The sequence below is a fragment of the Pan troglodytes genome, chromosome 7 (genome assembly GCF_028858775.2).
Source record: "Pan troglodytes isolate AG18354 chromosome 7, NHGRI_mPanTro3-v2.0_pri, whole genome shotgun sequence".
NCBI classification, from domain to species: Eukaryota; Metazoa; Chordata; class Mammalia; order Primates; family Hominidae; genus Pan; species Pan troglodytes.
This window is the reverse complement of record NC_072405.2, coordinates 140,206,253-140,227,304: the sequence shown is the minus strand read 5'-3', so window position 1 is coordinate 140,227,304 and position 21,052 is coordinate 140,206,253. Positions and strand designations below refer to the sequence as shown.

Genomic DNA, 21,052 nt, shown 5'->3' with positions numbered 1-21,052 from the left:
CCGGAAGGCAGAGGTTGCAGTGAGCCAAGATCGCACCACTGCAGCCTGGGTGACAGAACGAGATTCCGTCTCAAAAAAAAAAAAATTATCTGGGTGTGGTGGCACGTGCCTGTGGTCACAGCTACTTGGGGGACTGAGGCAGGAGGAGCCCTTTGAGCCCAGGAGGTTGAGGCTACAGTAAGCCATGTTTGAGCCACTGCACTCCAGCCTGGGCAACAAAGTGAGACCCTGTTTCAAGTTTAAAAAAAAAAAAAATCTGTGATTTTTTTTTTTTTTTTACTTCTAGTAAAGTTGTTTAATAGCAAAACATTTTAAAATAGCAAAACATTTTTAAAAATCAGGAAGCATCTAAGTGGTTTGGGAGGCTCAATTGTTTAAAAAATTATTATAGCCTTAGATCACATAATAGATAATTAACTTTAAAAATGATCCATAATCAAAAATATATCCAATCCCTAAAACAATTCCTGGTCACCTTTGTAAATAGATTTGCTTCAGTGGGAACTTTTAGTGCTGCCTAGAGCATCCCAGGAGTCATGAAAGTATGGCAAAATTGGTCAGAGAAAGGAAAGCTTCCATTCGACTTGCAAACATTAAGGGTTTTCTTCTTAAAATAAGCAACTTTTCTGGTTGGGGTGATAGATAGGCTTCCATTTAAGCGGTGTTTTGCTCCTTTAAAAAAACTTTATATCACATTTGCTGAGAGACCTTGGGCAAGTCATATCATTCTTTTGGGCCTGAGGTTCTTTGTTGATAAAATGAGGGAATTAGACTAACATAGCTGTCAGTTTTCAAATTGGGATTCACAGGGCAGAGTCTCCTACAGAGTGCTGGGGGGAGGAGTGTTGGGTCGGCTGGATTCTGGGTCTCCTGCCTTGGCCTCAGACAGGCTGCCCTGTGGGTGGGTTCTGGGCAGTGCTCATTTTCAGGGAGGGGAATCAGTTTGGTTCCGCCTGCATTTGGGGGATCTACTAGACATCAGGCATAGTACCAGCTGTGGGGGACACCAGGATGACCAAAACCTAGCATGAGCCCTCAGGTAGCTTAAAGCTTAAAGTCTCTTGGAGGAGACGGATAAGGACACAGAGAAATCCAGCCTTTCTCAGCTAGGTGAGGGACTGGGTGGGAGAAAGGAGGGAGTTGGTTAGAAGGCTAGTTGGGTATAAGAGCGCTGGGTGTTTTTTAATTTTTATTTTTATAGAGACAGGGTCTCACTATGTTGCCCAGGCTGGATTTGAATTCCAAGGCTCAAGTGATCCTCCTTTCTCAGCCTCTAGAGTAGCTGGGACTATAGGCGAGTATTTTTTAAAGAACTAAATGACAAATAGAGGACAGCTCCCTTCCCTGAGTCACTGTCTGGTCACTGCTGAGAGGAGATGAAAGAGGAAGGAGCAGGAGTCCACGTGAGGTGGTTGGGACTCCCCTTGTCCTCTGGAGCCGACTTCAGCATGCTGGTGAAAAGGCTGTCAGGGAAGGAGAGGACCTGGGCTCTCAGAATATGATAGAATCTGCCTTGAGGGCTGGGAGGGACCTCAGGGGGGCACCTGGCCCAGGCGGGTAACCCTGGCAAGCCCACCCCTGACATACCGAGGCCCATCCCTCTTCCACCTCCTGTGCTTAGCTGAATGGACCAGCAGTCTAACTTGCCAGCCTTTGCCTGTGCCGAGAGCTCTGCCTGGATCCCTTCCTGCCTCTGGCCAATTCTAACTTAACTTTTACTTCTCAGCTTCAGTATCACCTCCTTGGGGAAGTCTTTCTTTGATTATCCATCACTTTCCGTCCCCTGCTGAGTTAATTAAATACCCTTTTCAGAGATTGCCTCACCCCCTTTCCTTCAGAGCGTTCATCTGCCTGTAATTGCTCCCCTAATCTTGGAGAGCTCCTGGGTGGCTGGGACAGTTTAATTCATGGAATTATCTCCATGGCCACAATGCTTGGCACACAATAGGTGCTCAGTAGCTATTGAGTGAATGAGTGTCCTCACTTTATAACAGAAGTTAAGTGACTCGCCCAAGTCAGATGCTCTGAAAGACTGAGAAGGGATGAGACGCATGCTATGAGGCTGAAGAGGAGGCGAGATCTGATTTCTAGAGCTGTAGTCCAGGCTTTCTGCCTATAGCTTGGAAATGAAAAGAAGCCACACTTGTTTAGAGGCCCATGTTACTTCTATCAGAGCCACACTCTATGCCCTGGGTGTGCTGGGTGTGTGAGTGATGTGGGGTGTGTGTGTGTGGTGTGTATGTGTGTGGGGTATGTTCCTGGGATGTGTGTGGGGTGTGTGCATGGGATGTGTGTATGGTGTATGTGTGGTGGGTGTACATGGAATGAATGTGTGGTATGTGTGGAGTCTGTGTGTGTACGTAAGAGGACATAGTTTGTGAGTATGCAGTATGCTTAGATGGTTCTTTTTTTTATTTTCTTTGGAGACAGGTTGCTCTGTCACCCAGGCTGGAGCACAGTGCACATCATGGGTCACTGCAGACTCGACCTCCTGGGCTCAAATGATCCTCCTGTCTCAGCCTGCCAAGTAGCTGGGACAACAGGCATGTGCCACCAGGCTCAGCTAATTTTTAAATTGTTTGTAGAGACGAGAGCTCCCTAAATTACTGGGCTCAAGTGATCCTCCCACCTCAGCCTCCTAAAATGTTAGGATTACGGGCGAGCCACCGTGCCTGGCCTAGATGGTTCTTAAATCCTCTTCTTGGCCACTGAGCAGTTCGGTGATTATTATTTAAAAGGGAATGTGAAACCACACTCATGCCATAGCAAGAAGAACGACAGAAAGAAAACCTACACTGGCAAACAAAAAGCTGCAAAAGCAGCCGAAGTGGCTGAAATTATCAGCAGATAGGGTTCTCTCTGGACAATTAGACATGGCCCCTAAACCTTTTGTGAATAAAACAAGGCTGGTTAAGTAGCTTCCGGTAGTTTCAGCACCCAATGAAAAGCAAAGAGAAAACACTAAGGCAGCTAAAGATTTAATCAGAATAAAGGCCAGAGAAAAAGTCATCCTGTTTCTCTTCCATTCAATAGTAAGAGTGTCTAGACACTGCCGACTTTGCTCAGATTTTCACACTAACTGCTGGCTAATGCATTAAATGGGATGTTAACTGTGGTTTTATGAAACTTCTCTTTAATTCATCAGCTTTTGTTGCTGTAGGAGATTTTGGAGGGTGACAAGGCTGGCGTAATGTACCTGTTTGTGTTTCTTTCTCTGCAAAGTAGAAACCTGAAACAGGAAGTGATTCAGGGGACAGAATGACTAAGACCGTTTTAAACTCAAGTTGAACTGAGCATTTTGCTGGGACCAAGACTTGCTGCTGCAGCCAAGGGTCCCAATATCCTTTATACTGAATCTCCATGGATAGCGCTGGCCCCACCGTATATGCTCCTAAGGACAACACAGTCCAGCCAAACTGTCCTTCAGTCATAGGAGTTTGGTTTAGGTCTTTGTTCTTTACTTGCTGTGCAACCTTCAGCAAATTATTCAACTTCTCTGAATGATTATTTATTTGTAATATACCAGACTATTTTGAGCATTAAATGAGAAAACTGTTTGCAAAACAATTCAGTGATATAATGGACTGTACAAATGCTATCTGGGGCTGGGTGCGGTGGTTCATGCCTGTAATTCAGCACTTTGGGAGGTCAAGGCTGGTGGATCACTTGAGGTCAGGAGTTCAAGACCAGCCTGGCCAACATGATGAAACCCTGTCTCTACTAAAAATAAAAAAAATTAGCCAGGCATGCTTGCTTGAACCTGGGAGGCAGAGGTTGCAGTGAGCCGAGATCGTGCCACTGCACTCCAGCTTAGGCGACAGAGCAAGACTATGTCTTAAAAAACAAACAATCAAACAAACAAATGCTATTTGGAGTTGTTATTCCCAAACTGTACCTCTACTATGGGAAAAAAAACAATAGCTAGGATTTACCGGGGGCTTTCTGTGTACTGAGAACTGTTGTAACTTGCTTAATCCTTGCTATAACTCTTTTACAGGAGAAGAAACTGAGGCCTGGAATTTGACTAACTCATTCAAGGTTACCCAGTTGGTAAGTAACAGAGCTGGAATTTGACCATGGTCATCTGGCTCCAGAGCCAGCACTCTTAACCACACTTCCTATGAGGAAAAATTAAAGTGGATGGTGATGGCTACAAGATGGATTTCAGTTGCATAGAAATAAGAACCTCCTACCTCTATTGAAATCAGAATACATATACATCTCTTCATTCACTCTATGAATATTCATTCACTCCATGAACCTACAAGGTTTTTAGGTCAAATTATTAGTTTAAATAAGAACTATAGGCTGGGCGCAGTGGCTCACACCTGTAATCCCAACACTTTGGGAGGCTGAGGTGGGTGGATCACTTGAGGTCAGGAGTTCAAGACGAGCCTGGCCAACATGGTGAAACCCCGTCTCTACTAAAAATACAAAATTTACTAAAAATACTAAAAATACAAAATACTCACTTGAACCCAGGAGGCGGAGGTTGCAGTGAGCTGAGATTGCGCCGCTGCACTCCAGCCTGAGTGACAGAGCAAGACTCTGTCTCAAAAAAAAAAAAAAAAAAAAAAGTCAGTGCTCTTAACTAATGTAGTCTTGTCAACCCTATAAGGCCCTTCACGGAAAACCATTGACTCTTGGAGCCTGGGTGCCCTCTGTCTGTGACAGTGCACTTCCCTTTTCTACTTCTTTTTTCCCCCGGTTTCCTAGCCTCCCAACTATCCTCACTGGTGAGGCTTAACCATAGGATGGGGACCTTTGGCAAAATACTGTACAGCCATTTCTACGTAGGCATGCTTTTAACTTTTATTTTAATCGAGCTATCTTACATGCTGTAAAATGCACAAATCTTAATCGTACAGCTTGGTGAAATTTTGATATGTTACACCCATCTAATCACCACCCAAATCAGGATATACAATATTTCTAGAAAGTTCCCTCATGCCCTTTGCAGTTAGTATTGCCCCAGAGATAAGCACTATTCTGACGTCTGTCAACATAGATTCATGCTTCCACCTTAGCCGTATCCAAATATACTTGCTCAACAAAAACAAAAGGATAAAACACCACTTTAAATAGTGTAGGTGATCCTGTCATTCCACCCAATGGGCATCTCTCTTGGAGTGGGTGTGAATGGCAGACATGGATCTGCTATTCCGTCTGTTGGTCATTTGTTCTTATGGCTTTTTAGGATGTGAGCATCTTGTGCCACCAAGTATGTTTCTCATATTTATGGATTTTAATTATCACACAACATGGCCCCTAAATCTAAGCCAGTTATTACATATGGTGCCCAACCCTAAGAAACCAAATCCAGTGCTGAAGGAAAGACTGGCTGTGTTGGACTTCATGAAAGATGGTTTGTGTCCAACCTGAGACCTTATTGTGGGATTTTTCAAGGGGAATTTTGGCTTCTTTCAATTTTCACACAACATGCTGGCTTTAGAAGCTAACCCTTGAGTAGATACAATTTTAATGTGGGCAGAACTCAAGTGTGGATAAGTGGTTATATTAAATGTAGTGACCTGGAATACTTCTGGCAGCATGGTGGACTAAGCTGACTTGTGTGAGTCCTTCCTGGTATGAATACAGAATTGATGGAAATATAAGAATTTTATCTAGGGGAGCGCTGAAGAAAGGGAAACCTGCAAATGTCAAAAATGAGGATAGGCCGGCCGCGGTGGCTCACGCCTGTAATCCTAGCACTTTGGGAGGCCAAGGCAGGCAGATCACTTGAGGTCAGGAGTTCCAGACCAGCCTGGCCAACATGGTGAAGGCCTGTCTCTACTAAAAATACAAAAATTAGCCGGGTGTGGTGGCACATGCCTGTAATTCCAGCTACTCAGGAGGCTGAGGCAGGAGAATTGCCTGAACCTGGGAGGGGAAAGTTGCAGTGAGCAGAGATTAAGCCACTGCACTCTAGCCTGGGCGACAGAGTAAGAATCCACCTCAAAAAAAAAAAAAAAAAAAGGAGGACAAACTTAAGCTAAATGGTGGCATGTGAGCTGAAGCCATGACTACTCCTGGGGCTTTTGCACAGAAGCTATAGAGCCTGAGGGCCAAAGTTTTAATGGCACGGTGGCTCTAGGAAGGAGACCTGGGCTCAAGGTGGAATTGAGTGCTCTGGAGCCTTGAAGGTCTGACTTTTTCATGAAAAGGGGCTAGAAACACTTCAATACTTGGAGAAATAGAGAGGAAGCTTGACTTGGCTGGAAAAAAAATTACCAGCAAGAACTTAAACACATGGGATTGTACTATATGTGGTTGTGGAATCTGTATTTTTTATTACTTATGAGGTATGAGACCCTTCAACCTGAAAAATTAACGTAAGAACTGGTCTAGTACCGTGGAAACCTCGACTGCAAATGCAAAGTCATTCCATAGGCATATTTCAACAACCCATACCTAACAGCACTCCCACAGTGAGAATGACCTCTGAAGACGAGTTCACAATGAAAAACTATATTCAGGAAACCATTCCAAGTTGGAAATAATAAAACCATTTATAAGAGACTATAAAAATGGTATATTTAAAATGATTAAGATGTCTTAGTTTAGGCTCACAAGAAAAAAGAAATAAAATGATTAAGAACTAAAGATGATATAAAAAATGTAAAGAAAGATGGAAAAAGAATAGGTTGACTTGAAGAGCAGCTGAATTGAAAGGAAAAATAATCATTAAAATTGAAATCCAACAAAAGAGTTAAATGACAGATTAGACATAGCTAAAGAGAGAATTAATGAGCTGAGCTGAGAGACAATGACAGTTAAAATTTGTTAAGTGCATAGTACATGCCATTGTTCTGTGTACTTTATTTGCATTAACTCATTTACTCCTTAGAACAAAATTATGAGGAGGCATTATGATCATCTGAATTTTATAGACAAATAAACTAAATAGCAGTTTAAGCCACTAGCTCATGGTCACATAGCTGGTAAGTGATGGATCTGGGATTTGACTCCAGGCTGTCTTGGGTAGCCTTGGGTCTGTGTTTGCAAGTATTATACTATGGGAAATCACCAAGAGTAGGCACTAAGCGAAAAAGAGATGGGTATATGAAATAATGGTGAAGAAGTATCAATGGCACTACTTACATCTACATAGAGGGACTAAGGGAGAGGCAGTATTAGAAGACGTAAGGATTAGATGTCCTTTCAGACATCTTCCAATCCTTAGGTTCCAAGAATTTGTGACCAGGTCACCATTGAGGGCAAAATATTCAAAGGAGGGTGGTATACCCTCAGTTTTCACTGTAGTCTACATTGGTGTGCTGGTAAATGTTTACAGTGATTTAAAAAGGAAAGAAAACTGGGCACGGTGGCTCACACCTGTAATCCCAGCACTTTGGGAGGCTGAGGCAGGCAGATCACGAGGTCAGGAGATCGAGACCATCCTGGCTAACAGGGTGAAACCCCGTCTCTACTAAAAATACAAAAAATTAGCCGGGCGTGGTGGCAGGCGCCTGTAGTCCCAGCTACTCGGGAGGCTGAAGCAGGAGAATGGCGTGAACCCGGGAGGTGGAGTTTGCAGTGAGCCGAGATCACGCCACTGCACTCCAGCCTGGGTGACAGAGCAAGACTCCGTCTCAAAAAAAAAAAAAAAAAAAAAAAAACAAAGAAAATAAAAAGAAGAAAGAAAAGAAAAGAAGCCCTAATTTGTAGCATTTGCTGATTCCTATGGTGTAAATACTTCCACCATGACCAGTTTCAAGCTACCAACATGATGCCACTGAACACGGAGTTTGGAAGAAATGAACATGGTTAGGACTCTTGAGTCAGTATAGCCACCTTCAGAACACCACTGCCTTTGGCATTCATTTTATTTTAAACTCTGTTGTTGTTTTTTTATTTTTGAGGTAGGGCCTCGCTCTGTTGCCCAGGCTTGAGTGCAGTGAAGCGATTATGGGCCACTGCAGTAATTTTTTAAAAAACACTCATGGATAATTTTTTAAAAAATTTATTTTTGTCTGTGCTTGGTGGCTTATGCCTGCAATCCCAGCATTTTGAGAAGCCAAGGTGGGAGGATCACTTGAGCTCAGGAGTTTAAGACCAGCCTGGGCAACATGGCGAAACCCTGTTTCTACAAAAAAAATATAAATTAGCTGGGTGTGGTGGTATGCACCTGTATTCCCAGCTACCTGGGAGGCTGAGGTGGGAGGATTGTTTGAACCCAGGTGGCAGTGAGCCAGAATTGGTCCTCTGCACTCCAGCCTGGGCCATGGAGTGAGGCCCTATCTCAAAAAATAATTAATTAAAAATTTAAAAATAGAGTAAAATTTATTTTTTATAGAGGCTGGTCTTGAATTCCTGGACTCAAGTGATCCTCCTGCCTTGGCCTCCCAAAGTGCTAGGATTACAGGCATGAGCCACTGCGCCCGGCCTTTTTTAAACTTTGATCTCTGGGTTTTGCATCCAGGTGTGGAATTTTTAAGAAGTAGTCATGTCATTAATGATATCACAGAGGCAAGAAGAGACAATGGGACAAGAGTGAGCTCTGCCTTTCTTCTTTTGTATTTAAAAACAAAACAAAACAACCTTTTGTGACTGTGGTTGGAGAAACAGGCATACTCATTCTACTACTGATGAGAGTGAAAATTAGTACAACTTCTTTGGAGGGCCATTTGGCACCATTTTAAGTGCACATACCCTCTGATCCTGCAATTCTGCTTCAAGGATTTTCTCTTATAAATTCTATGTTTCCTATAGTTATAAATGTGTGTGAAGATGCATGTAACATATACTCATTGCAGCATTGCTAGTAATAGAAAGACTGTGGAAGCAACTTAATGTATGTCAATAAGGAATTGATTTAGGCTGGGCGCAGTGGCTCATGCCTATAATCAGCACTTTGGAAGTCGAGGTAGGCAGATCACTTGAGGCCAGGAGTTTGAGACCAGCCTGACCAACATGGTAGAAACTGTGTCTCTACCAAAAAATACAAAAATTAGCTGGGTGTTGTGGCCCACACCTGTAATCCCAGTTACTCGGGAAGCCCAGGTAGGAGAATAGCTTGAATCTGGGAGGCAGAGGCTGCAGTGAGCCGAGACTGCACCACTGCACTCCAGCCTCGGTGACAAGAGCAAGACTCTGCCTCAAAAAATGAACAAACAAAACTCCAAAAAACAAAAAGTAACGAATTGATTGAATGTATATTCTTTTTTTTTTTTGAGACAGAGTCTTGCTCTGTCGCCCAGGCTGGAGTGCAGTGGCGCGATCTCGGCTCACTGCAAGCTCTGCCTCCTGGGTTCACGCCATTCTCCTGCTTCAGCCTCCCAAGTAGCTGGGACTACAGGCGCCTGCGACCACGCCCGGTTAATTTTTTGTATTTTTAGTAGAGACGGGGTTTCACCGTGTTAGCCAGGATGGTCTCGATCTCCTGGCCTTGTGATCCACCTGCCTCGGCCTCCCAAAGTGCTGGGATTACAGGCGTGGGCCACCGTGCCCGGCCTGAATGTATATTCTTAAAGTGGATTGCTCCGCCATTGTTTAAAATAGTAGGTCATATCTGCTAAGAAGGAATGATTTTCAGGATATATTCTTAAGTTTAAGAATAAAGCAATTTGCAGGAAAGTATATGTGATATGCTGCCAGATGTAGGAAAACAAGAAGAGGGTATAAGTGTTTATACACACCCACCCACACACATACTCATGCTTGATTATGCCTAGGCGATTGCTGGAAGGACACACACACACACACACACACACACAGTGTCTGGGGGAATTCTGTATATCTCTTGGAAAAGCTTAGGGGATTGTGGGTCTTGGGTGGGTGGAAGATATCCTGCTATATGTCCTTTTATGTTTCTTTGAATGTTTATAGAGGAGATTTAGCAGGTCTCCTTGGTGGGGTTGCATATGCCCCATGGGAAACCAACATTTATTGAGCATTTGCCAAGCACCAGGCAATTACCTGTGTTATCTGCTCACAGGTAAGACAGATCACACAGGTAAGGATGTGAGGAGGTGTCCTCACACATCCATAACACTGGAGTTCTCTCCATTGCCTGCTGATACCTGGACTACAGAGCTGCCCAGTAAATGTGTGATAAATGATAAATCTCATTTTCTTTTCCTTTTTCTTTATTTCTTTGGAGGCAGACTTTTGCTTGATTACCCAGGCTGAAGTGCAGTGGCACGATCACGGCTCACTGCAGCCTCGACCTCCCAGGCTCAGCCTCCTGAGTAGCTGGGACTACAGGCATGTGCCACCACGCCTGGCTCACTTTTTTCATTTTGTAGAGACAGGGGTCTCCCTATCTTGCCCAGGCTGGTCTTGAACTCCTGGGCTCAAGTGATCCTCCTGACTTGGCCTCCCAAAGTGCTGGGATTACAGGTGTGAGCCACTGTGCTTGGCCCGATAATCCCATTTTCAAGAAAATGGATGGTACCTTTGTTGTGCAAAGTCCTGTGGCATGCAGGTAGAGGAAGGGAAATTCCGTGACGGCCTGCAAGGTGTTTTGGAAACGGGTAACCCAGCTGCTTCATAGAAATCTGAGTTATCTGAGAGGCATCTTAACTTTGTCTCTCCTGACACTAGTCCCTGGCACCTCTCTTGAGTCCACATGGAAGTATTCAGTCAGTACTAACTTTTCCAACTGTAAGATTCTTTGTTCTGGAAAGCTGTAGCTTGTGTTTCTGGACCACATGAATTGCTGATGTGTTTAGAAACAATAAAGGCAAGGAGAATTTGTCCTGCGATGTCCTCGTTTCCTGAATTATTTTATCTTTACAACTTTCCCGTTGAGTATGCATCATCAAAGGACTAAGAGACACCAGCTTCTGTTCACTTAAAAAGACTGACTTTTAGGGGCCTTTCTTCTCAAAACAGATGTTCCCAGAGGTGCTTTTTATTGTTGTTATTGTTGTTTTCTGCAATCAGCCACATTTCTAACCCATCAGGAAATGTTTTATAGAACCAGAGACTTTCTCTCTTCCCCTTCCCTTGATCATCTGGAAATAAATTCAGTAAGTAGGTTATTCATCTTGAAAGGGCTGTTTTGATGCTGTTGTGATGTGATCAGCACACAAATGGACAAGAAATCCAAATGGTCAAGAAGGATGGAATGAAAATTTAAGCGTATGGAATCAAAATCACAAAAACTGACCTGGGTAGTATTTAAGAGCGTTCCATTATCTGCACAATTCAGATGAAACACTTGCAAGTGAGAGTTATTTGACCTTAGCACTTCGCTGGTCTCTTGAGACAGTATTTTGTAGGCTCAGAGAGAGCTGTTAAGAGCTTTAAGTATCATCGCCCTTCTGTGCAATGTGGGATGTAATGGTTTTAGTTTACTGTAAGATGAATGTGAATCAACAGTGTTATCTGACTCCTCCAACTAGTAATTCCATCTTCACTGCCTGAATAGAGAGAGGGAATAGGTTTAATCGCCATTGCTCTGTGAGGCCTTCCTGGACCCAGGTGCTTTGCTGTGCTCATATTGCACTGTGTAGTATTTAATTAAAGCAGTTATCTTATTGGCTTTAAATAACTGTAATTGTTTGTGGCTGTCTCCACATCAGCCTGTGAGTGCCTGGAAGGATGGTATGGATCACCTTGCTTCATCTGTGTATAGCCAGCATGCAGCATACACCACAGCACTTCGGATTTCATTAGTCAGGATTCTGTCGACCTTGAAACAGAATCTCGCCTCGAACTGGCTTCCGCAGAAAGGGGATTTGTTGGTTTATGTAATTGAAGAATCTAGGAGTGAAACATAAGGCCTGGAGGATCCAAGGCTTAAAGTGTTGCCAAGGCTTACACAGTTTTTCACCATCTTTAACGCTGCCTCCCTTTTCTTTTGGATTGTGGTCCAAAATGGTTGTCAGCGGTTCTAGCAGGAGGTAAAAAAAGGCCACTGTTCCAGTAGTTCAACAAGTCTTAGAACTGAGTCCAACTGTCTTTCTGATTGGTCTTTTCTGGGTAACATGCACAGCCCTGAACCAATCGCTGTGGCAGGCAAATGCGACGCTCTGATTGGCCATCTTGGATCAAATGCCCTCCCCCTGAGGGAGATTGGGTGCAGCTTGCACCTGCTCAGGTACAGAGCCTGAGAATGAGGGAAAGATTGCAGGTTTCCAGGGAAATGCGGGTACCGTTTGTGAATGGTGGGTAGGCAAAAGCCAAGGATGTCCAATATAGTAGGTTTTTAATCAGTGTTTACTCAGTGAATGAATTAACAGATGAATGAGCAAACAGGAGCGTGCTGCTGATTCTGCGAGCTGGTTATGCAATACCCCGAGTGGGGTTTTAACAGATGGAGCCTTTGCAGAGGGGAGGGATAGAAGAGGGCTCTGAAATCAAGTCATTTAAGGATACCATTAAATTAGCTGAAATATTTAACAAGAAATAGGAGACAGGGGAGACATATGATAGCTGTTTCCAAACGTAAAGGGCATTCATAGGGAAGGGACATTTTCTGGGTCCCTATTTTATGCCATAGATGCTGGGCTAGACACTTTAATTGACATCACCCCACGTTTATTTTTATTTTAATTTATGTTATTTCATTTTTTTGAGACAAGGCCTTGCTCTGTGGCCCAGGTTGGTGTGCAGTGGTATGATTCTAGCTTACTGCAGCCTCAGTCTCCCAGGCTCAAGCAATCATCCTGCCTCCCTCCTGAGTATCTGGGACTACAGGCACACATCACACCTAGCTAATTTTTTTTCTTTTTCTTTCCTTCTTTCTTTTGTTCTTTCTTTCTTTCTTTTTTTTTTAAACAGGGTTTCACTCTGTTGCCCAGGCTGGAGTGCAGTGGCACAATCATGGCTCACTGCAGCCTTGACTTCCCAGGCTCAGGTGATCCACCTCAGCCTCCCCGAGTAGCTGGGACCACAGGCAAGCAGCACCATGCGTGGCTAATTTTTTGTATGTTTAGAGAAGGGGTCTCCCATGTTGCTCAGGCTGGTCTTGAACTCTTGGGCTCAAGCCATCCTCCCACCTCGGCCTCCCAAAGTGCTGAGATTACAGGCACAAGCCACTGCATCTGGCAGCAATTAAAAATTTTTTATTTAATCTTGATAATTGTGTTTGTTAAAGAAACTAGCTCAGAGAGTTTAGGAACTTGCCCGAGGTCATAGGCCTGGGCTCTGACAAGGCCAGAATTCAGTCTAGGTCTGCTAGTTTCAGAAGCCCCTTGCATTGCCTGGTATTTGATTTAGCTGCTGCATAGCCAGCAGACTGTACTAAATAATAGGGTTTTGCCATAGTTCTCTTCTGAGATCTTGATTTCATCAATATTTGTTTATCCACTCATTCATCTTCACTCATGTACTCAGGAAATATTCCATTGATTGCCTACCTGGGTACCAGAGATGGACTAGTGAATGATTCAAGCCCCTGCCCTCTTGGAGCTTACAGTCTGGCCAAGTTCCATATTACTTCTAAATGGTTAAATGACAGCCTCTAAGGTTGTACAGATCTATGATAATGGGAGTCGCACTAGTCCCACCCCTCTGTAAGGAGGCAACCAGCAAAACCAAGAAGCTGGATGGCCCAGTTTTATCTATGCTGTCTGCCTAGGATGCTGCTCCTAAAGGGACTGATGGATATTGAGGTATGGGAGGCTTAGGGTGTGCCTCACCTGTTCTCATCCTCCCAGGGCTGGCTCTGCTGGGTGATCTGGGCTGTGTCCCACCACTCTGTCCATATGATGACTCCCGTTTCTGAACCCCAGAGCAGAACCCATGGAATGAAGCAGGGTTAGCTGAACAGGGGGGAAATAAATATTTCTTGAATGAGACCTCCCCCTGGTTCTTTGACATGGCTCCTCCTGCCCAGGGAAATAGGTATTATTGTCCCCATTTTTCAGGGGAAGAAGCCGAGGCTTATTTAGAGTCACAATTTGAGCCCAGCCCTGTCGGATGGCTCCAAAATCATATGGGCTTCCTCTTACCCTCCTTTGATCCAGGTAGGTCTGGGGAGTAGGGCTTTCAAAGCTTCTGAAATGTGAGGTGATTGGTAAGTTTCCTAGTTTCTTTCTTTCTTTCTTTCTTTTTTTTTTTCTTTGAGACTGAGTCTTGCTCTGTCGCCCAGGCTGGAGTGCAGTGGCGTGATCTTGGCTCACTGCAACCTCCGCCTCCCGGGTTCAAGCAATTCTCCTGCTTCAGCCTCCCGAGAGCTGGGGTTACAGGTGCGTGCCACCATGCCCAGCTAATTATTGTATTTTTAGTGGAGATGGGGGTTTCACCATGTTGGTCAGGCTGGTCTCGAACTCCTGACCTTGTGATCCGCCTGTCTCGGCCTCCCAAAGTGCTGGGATTACAGGCATGAGCCACCATGCCCAGGCTTTTTTTTTTTTTTTTTCTTGAGACAGAGTCTCGCTCTGCCGCCCAGGCTGGAAAGCAGTGGCTTGATCTTGGCTCACTGCAACCTCTGCCTCCCAGGTTGAAGCGATTATCCTATTCTCCTGCCTCAGCCTCCTGAGTAACTGGGATTACAGGTGCCCGCCACCATGCCCAGCTAATTTTTGTATTTTTAGTAGAGGCGGGGTTTCGCCATGTTGGCCAGGCTGGTCTCAAACTCCTGACCTCAGGTGATCCACCCACCTTGGCCTCCCAAAGTGCTGGGATTACAGGTACGAGCTACTGCGCCTGATCGTGATTTGTTAAGTTTCATTTCATTCATTTATTTTAAAAAGTACTTATGGAGGGCCTGTGTACAGAAACTCTGTTTGGCCCTGGGTGACCAAGATTGACCAGGGTTTCTGCTCCCAGGGAACTTAAAGTCTGAGTTAAATAATTGGAAGTGTGCAGTCTTTCATTCAGTGATTTATTCAGCCATGCACCAGGATGTATCAGTTAGATGCTTTGAATTGCAAGTGTCATAAATCCCAGTTCAAATGGGATAATTGATAAAAGCAGTTAAGTGGCTCACATAACCAAAAATTGTAGAGGTAGGATAGGTCAGGGCTCCGTCTTCCTTTCCTTAAGATCCTCCCAGCTCTGTACTTCTGTCTGTGGGCTCTTCTCAGATTGACTTCCTTCATAGTCGTGAGAGAAAAGAGCTACCATCTCTCCCTAGAGCCACTGAACAAACTTCCTGAACTTTGTCCTGATTGGATCATTTCAGGACATGCATTCATCTTTCAATTAATTGTGGTGGGAAATGGGATAATACTGATTGGCTTAGACCATTCAGGACCTGCCCTTGGAATTGGAGGTAAGGTGTGCTTGACTGAAGAATGCCTCTTGATGGGGAAGGAGTGGAGTAGATGTGGTAGGATTGGCGTACAAAGATGGGTAAAAGTATTATCTCTATTAGACACTCACCTTTTTCTTATTTTTTAAAATATTAATAATAGAGATGGGGTCTTGCTAAGTTGCCCAGTCTGGTCTCAAACTCCTGGGTTCAAGCCATCCTCTCACCTCAGCCTCCTAAAGTGCTGGGATTACAGGCGTGAGTCATCACACTGGACCAGAAACTCACCTTCTCTAGTACGGTTCCTGAGAAGGGCATTCACCTAGTCTTAATTGAATGCTAGGTACTCTACATGTATTTTTCAGAGTAAATTCTCATAATGTCCTTGTCAAATAAATAAATATTTCCAGTTTGCAGATGAGGAAACAAGTTCAGAGAGCTGGAGTTGCTTGCAGGCAGTCACACACCACACACACCTAGGAAGCAAGTGGGGTGTGGCTGTGGCTGTGGCTGGGGCTGCTACACTACTTCCTCTGCTTTTTTGTGATGGGGGTAGAGAAAATAAATTGTTAATAGAGACCTAAAAAGATTTGTTGAATGACTTTTCTACAACAAGCAGGGCCTTGGGAGTAGTTACTGCTTTTCATTTCAAGCTTTTATTAGAGAAATCCTGCCTGCCTTTTTTTTTTTTTTTTTTTGAGACAGAGTCTCTGTCGCCCAGGCTGGAGTGCAGTGGCATGATCTCGGCTCACTGCAATCTCTGCCTCCCAGATTCAAGCAATTCTCTGCCTCAGCCTCCCGAGTAGCTGGGATTACAGGCGCCTGCCATCACAGCCGGCTAATTTTTGTATTTTTAGTAGAGACGGGGGTTTCACCATCTTGGCCAGGCTCGTCTTGAACTCCTGACCTCGTGATCCACCCGCCTCAGCCTCCCAAAGTGTTGGGATTACAGGCGTGAGCCACTGCTCCCGGCCTCTTTTTTTTTTTTTTTTTTTAAACCAGTGGTAGATGGGAGGAAAACTCTGCTTCCAGGTTCAGGTAAATAACAGAAATTGAATGAGCTCAAGAGAAAAAGCAGAACCATTGTCAACTGACAATGTCTCCAAAGAGATGATTGCATCAGATAATTTCACAGAAATGGTTTCTCTCCCCTTTTGACTTTTCTGCCCGAGGCTGCCATTAGGTTTTAAAGTAATAGAGTAGCTATTATGTAATTGTATACAATGCTTCCTTCCCTTGGGCCCATGTTAACTTGTGCCTTCAAAATACAGAATACAGTTTTTTTGGTAAAGAGTTTATGTAAAGCCAGTGTGATTCCTAAATTAAACTGCCAAAATGAGGGCAAACAAGCTGGGTTTTCTGGTTTTCTCCAGATTCTGCAGAGACGTAACATCCGACAGATCAGGAAGATGATTTGCCAAAAGTCATTTGTGTGCTGGTGCAGAATGTTTTCACACTGCTCTGCCCCCGGTGTGTGTGTACACACTTCACTGCCCAGTGGAAAGGCTCTCTTTTCTTCATCGGTCCCCCAACCTCACCTACTTCCATTCCACCCCAGCAGATACAGTTTTATCCAGGGAGAAATTAATAATTTTTTTTTTCCCAGAGACAGAGTCTCACTCTTTGCCCAAGCTGGAGGGCAGTAGCACGATCTTGGCTCACTACAACCTCCATCTCTCGGGTTCAAGCGATTCTCATTCCTCAGCCTCCCAAGTAGTTGGGATTACAGGCGTGCGCCACTTGGCTAATTAGCTTGGCTAATTTTTTGTATTTTTTGTATTTTTTTTTTTTTGAGATGGAGTCTCGTTCTGTCGCCCAGGCTGGAGTGCAGTGGCGCCATCTCGGCTCACTGCAAGCTCTGCCTCCCAGGTTCACACCATTCTCCTGCCTCAGCCTCCTAAGTAGCTGGGACTATAGGCACCCGCCACTATCCCTGGCTAATTTCTTGTATTTTTAGTAGAGATGGGGTTTCACCATGTTAGCCAGGATGGTCTTGATCTCCTGACCTCATGATCCACCTGCTTCGGCCTCCCAAAGTGCTGGGATTACAGGCATGTGCCACCACGCCGGCCAATTTTTTTTATTTTTAGTAGAGATGGGGTTTCACCATGTTGGCCAGGCTGGTCTGGAACACCTGACTTCAAGTAATCCGCCCACCTCCACCTCCCAAAGTGCTGGGATTACAGGTGTGAGCCATCGTGCCGGCAATAAAAATATTTGAAATTCAAATGGTGGTTGGTGACAAGTTGATAAATAAGGTTTTCAGCTTAGATGCTGTGCTTTTTGAGTTCTTGTGTCTGCTTTTCTTCTAGGTTATTACTGATGATAACTGATTTAACTATCCAAATTTCTACCACATTGTGTGCTGTGTTTTAAGTCTTGGGGACAGAGAATTGAGCAAAGTATAGCCTTAAGTACTGATAGCCTTTAGTGGCCTTCCTCTAACCAGATTTCCCCTAAGTCTGTCCACATTGGTGTCATCTTTGGGTGCTGATTTACTCTGGGCCAGGCAAACTTTAACTGGACTTGGGGAAAAGTATGAAGTAGAAGAAAATAGAACATCAGAAAGGTCTGAGGATAAAATGCAGAGGCTTAGGCCATGCACAATGGCTCATACCTGTAATCTCAGCATTTAGGGAGGCTGTGGTGGGAGGATTGCTTGAGCTCAGGAGTTTGAGGTCAGTTCTAGCAACACAGCAAGACCCTGTGTCTACACACACAAAAAGAAAATAGAAAAGAAAAGAACAAAAATCAGCCAGGCACAGTCGTGTGTGTCTGTAGTCCCAGCTACTTGGGAGTCTGAGGTGGGAGGATCACTGGAGCCCTGGAGGTCAAGGCTGCAGTGAACCATGGTCATGCTACTGCACTCCAGCCTGGGTGACAGAGCAAGAGCCAAGAAAGAAAGAAAGAAAGAGAGGCGGGGGGGGGGGGGGGGGGGGGGGCGGGGAGGGAGGGAGGGAGGAGGGAGGAAGGAAGGAAGGAAAAATAGGCTTAAATGTCAAGTAAAGACCGAAAAAGAAAAAAGAATAGGCTTAACTGTCAGGTAAAGACCAGAAAAACAGGGCTTCTGGGCTCATTGTGACCCTGCAGGGGTGATCAATTGGTTTTCATTAGGGATGAGATTCGGGGGCTCTGTTACCACAGCATAACCCAGCTCACCCTAAGTGATATAACCACTACTGTCATACAGGGAGCATGATTCATGGAACTTGGGAGCAGGTGTGTGTGTGTGTGTGTGTGTGTGTGTGTGCAAACACAAAGACATGTATGTGTATATATGAATCTTGCTGCCTCTTGAGGCTGGTTTCCAAACTTGTCTACACTTTGGAATCACCTGGCAATCTTTTAAAATCCCAAGCCTAAGGTCATACACTAGATGAATTACTTCGTAGACTCTAGGGGTGGGACACAGGCATTAGTTTTTTTAAGCTCTCCAGATGATTCTAATGTTCAGGACAAGTTAAGTTCAGGAATCACCGCTCTGTGAGAATTATAATATCATTATTATTATTATTTGAGAAGGGGTGGGGACAATGGAAGTGACAATGGTAGTAGCCATCATTATTATTTACTGGCTGCTACCTATATGCCAGGCAGCATTCTCGATGTTTTACAAAGATAATCACTTCTGATTCTCACTGCGCTCCACGAGACAGTTTTGTAGGTGGTTGGAGAAGGAAAGGAGAGGGTCATATCTTTCAAACTTATGTAAGCCACAGAGTTGGCTAACCAGATTGTCAGGTGAAAATGAGAAAGATGGGGCTGCTGGGCTTACCTTCTTGACCCCAGAGGGACCATTGTGGTCATCCTTAGGGCTGAGATTTAGGTGTTCTTTGTTACCACAGCATAACCTATCCCATCCCGATGGATGCAACCATCCTTTTAATAACCACAGTGGATTCAGGCATTGGTGCTTGGAAGCACATTTTGCAACATTATAAATTGAGGGTGAGTTTATTTTGGCTTGTGGCTTGGAAGGAGAAAAGAGTGCAGTAAACCAGGCTATTAATCTTGGGTTTGTTGGTTCATCCATCAACACCACTTTGTATGTGTCTCAAGGAATCAGATTTAATAAATTAATAAAATGCTACCTTGTGTTTTTGTAGCACTTTTCTCAATGGAATACACAGTGCTATGCAAACCTCTTACTGTTGTTGGTCTTTTTGATACACCGTAGAATGCTTGTAAGAGGTAAATAGGGCTGTTACCATAAGGTAAAATGAGGAAATAAGTTACCTTGAAATGCTTATCTAATATCTCTATAGATTTCCGATGTCTGTAGAGATTTCTGATGGGAGCCTCGATGTGTAGGTAGGAGTTTGGTGCGGAAGCGTGGGAGTGTTGTGGAAGGTGTTCCTAGCAGAGGTGGAACAGCAAGAAACAGTATTTACATGAACTCTGTAAGCAGCTTAGTGTTGTGACCGAGAAAGATATCATTCCTTGCTATTATGGGTGACTGGAAAATCTCAGAAAGCCTGCATTTCCACTTATTTCTTCATCATGCAGCACATACTTTATTTTTTTTTTTTGAGACGGAGTTTTGTTCTGTCACCCAGGCTGGAGTGCAGTGGCACGATCTTGGCTCACTGCAACCTCCGCCTCCTGGGTTCAAGTGATTCTCCTGCCTCAGCCTCCCAAGTAGCTGGGACTACAAGTGTGCACCGTCACGCCCAGCTAATTTTGTGTTTTTAGTAGAGACGGGACTTCACCATGTTGGCCAGGCTAGTCTCAAACTCCTAAACTCAAGTGATCCGCCTGCCTCAGCTTCTCAGAGTGCTGGGATTACAGGTGTGAGCCACCGCGTCCGGCCACAGCACATACATCTTCTAACATTTTGCAATGGTGGAAGAGATTTGTGTGTTGTGTGTAGTAAGGGCCAAATAAGGACAGCTATTAATTTACCTACTTTTACCCTGAAAGATCACACCAGATACCATACCAAATGTTGCACACTGCTTATTAGTATAGATATTTCACAGGACTTTACTGATGCCTCAGTGATGTAGACTAACCTTTGGAAATAAAGACAGCATAGACATAAATCCCTCTAATCTTCCCCCTGGGTCCAGAGTTCATGACTGGGGGATCGCGCCCCTAGACAAGTTCCTTAACCACTTGGGCCCTGCATTTTCATAAGCAAAAATATTAGATTGAAGGTGAATTCCAAAGTTTCTCCCATTTCTAAAATTAGTTGATTTCATCCAGAAACTCTGATGCAGGCACTTATAAGTACAAGCGGCCTATTAAATTAAAAAACTAGGCCAGGCGCAGTGGCTCAAGCACGTAATCCCAGCACTTTGGGAGACTGAAGTGGGTGGATCACCTGAGATCAGGAGTTCGAGACCAGCCTGGCCAACATGGTGAAACCCCATCTCTACTAAAAATACAAAAATCAGCCGGGCATTGTGGCCAGCACCTGTAATCCCAGCTATTCGGGAGGCTGAGGCAGGAGAATCGCTTGAACCTGGGAAGCGGAGGTTGCAGTGAGCTAAGATCATACCACTGCACTCCAGCCTGGGGGACACAGCGAGAGTCTGTGTCAAAAAAAAAATTAAAAATTAAAAAGCTAAGTAAATACTGAAATGGACTATAGACATTTTCTCCAAGTCTGTGGGTTGAGATAAGACCAGAGCTTGGGCAAGGTAACATTCTCCCCTTTGCCCTCTTCTGTGTATTACAACTTGGGGAGAGGGATACATTCTCATTAAACCTGTGTTCTAACATGAAATCGGCACCAGGATTTTAGAAGGGAAGCTTGCTAAACCAGTTACACTTCTTAACTGGTCCATTTTTTTTAAGGTTTATGCAATATCTTTCCTTTTGTAGCCTCAAAAAGTGACTGTGAGAACCTAAGCTCTTTCAGACTTTTAGTTTATGTTTGACTTTTTCCTGTCATTCTGTCTAAAT

General features: G+C 44.3%; 1 protein-coding gene across 22 annotated transcripts in view; it reads left to right on the top strand.

Annotated features, from left to right (window-relative positions):
* CYRIB (CYFIP related Rac1 interactor B) overlaps window positions 1-21,052 on the top strand; it is a 177,111-nt gene that overhangs the window by 42,468 nt on the left and 113,591 nt on the right. For all 22 annotated transcript variants that reach the window (XM_063816034.1, XM_063816038.1, XM_016958938.3 and 19 more), the window contains exon 2: window positions 3,998-4,050. The gene's annotated coding sequence lies outside the window, so the exon portion shown is untranslated. The remainder of the gene's footprint in view (window positions 1-3,997; window positions 4,051-21,052) is intronic.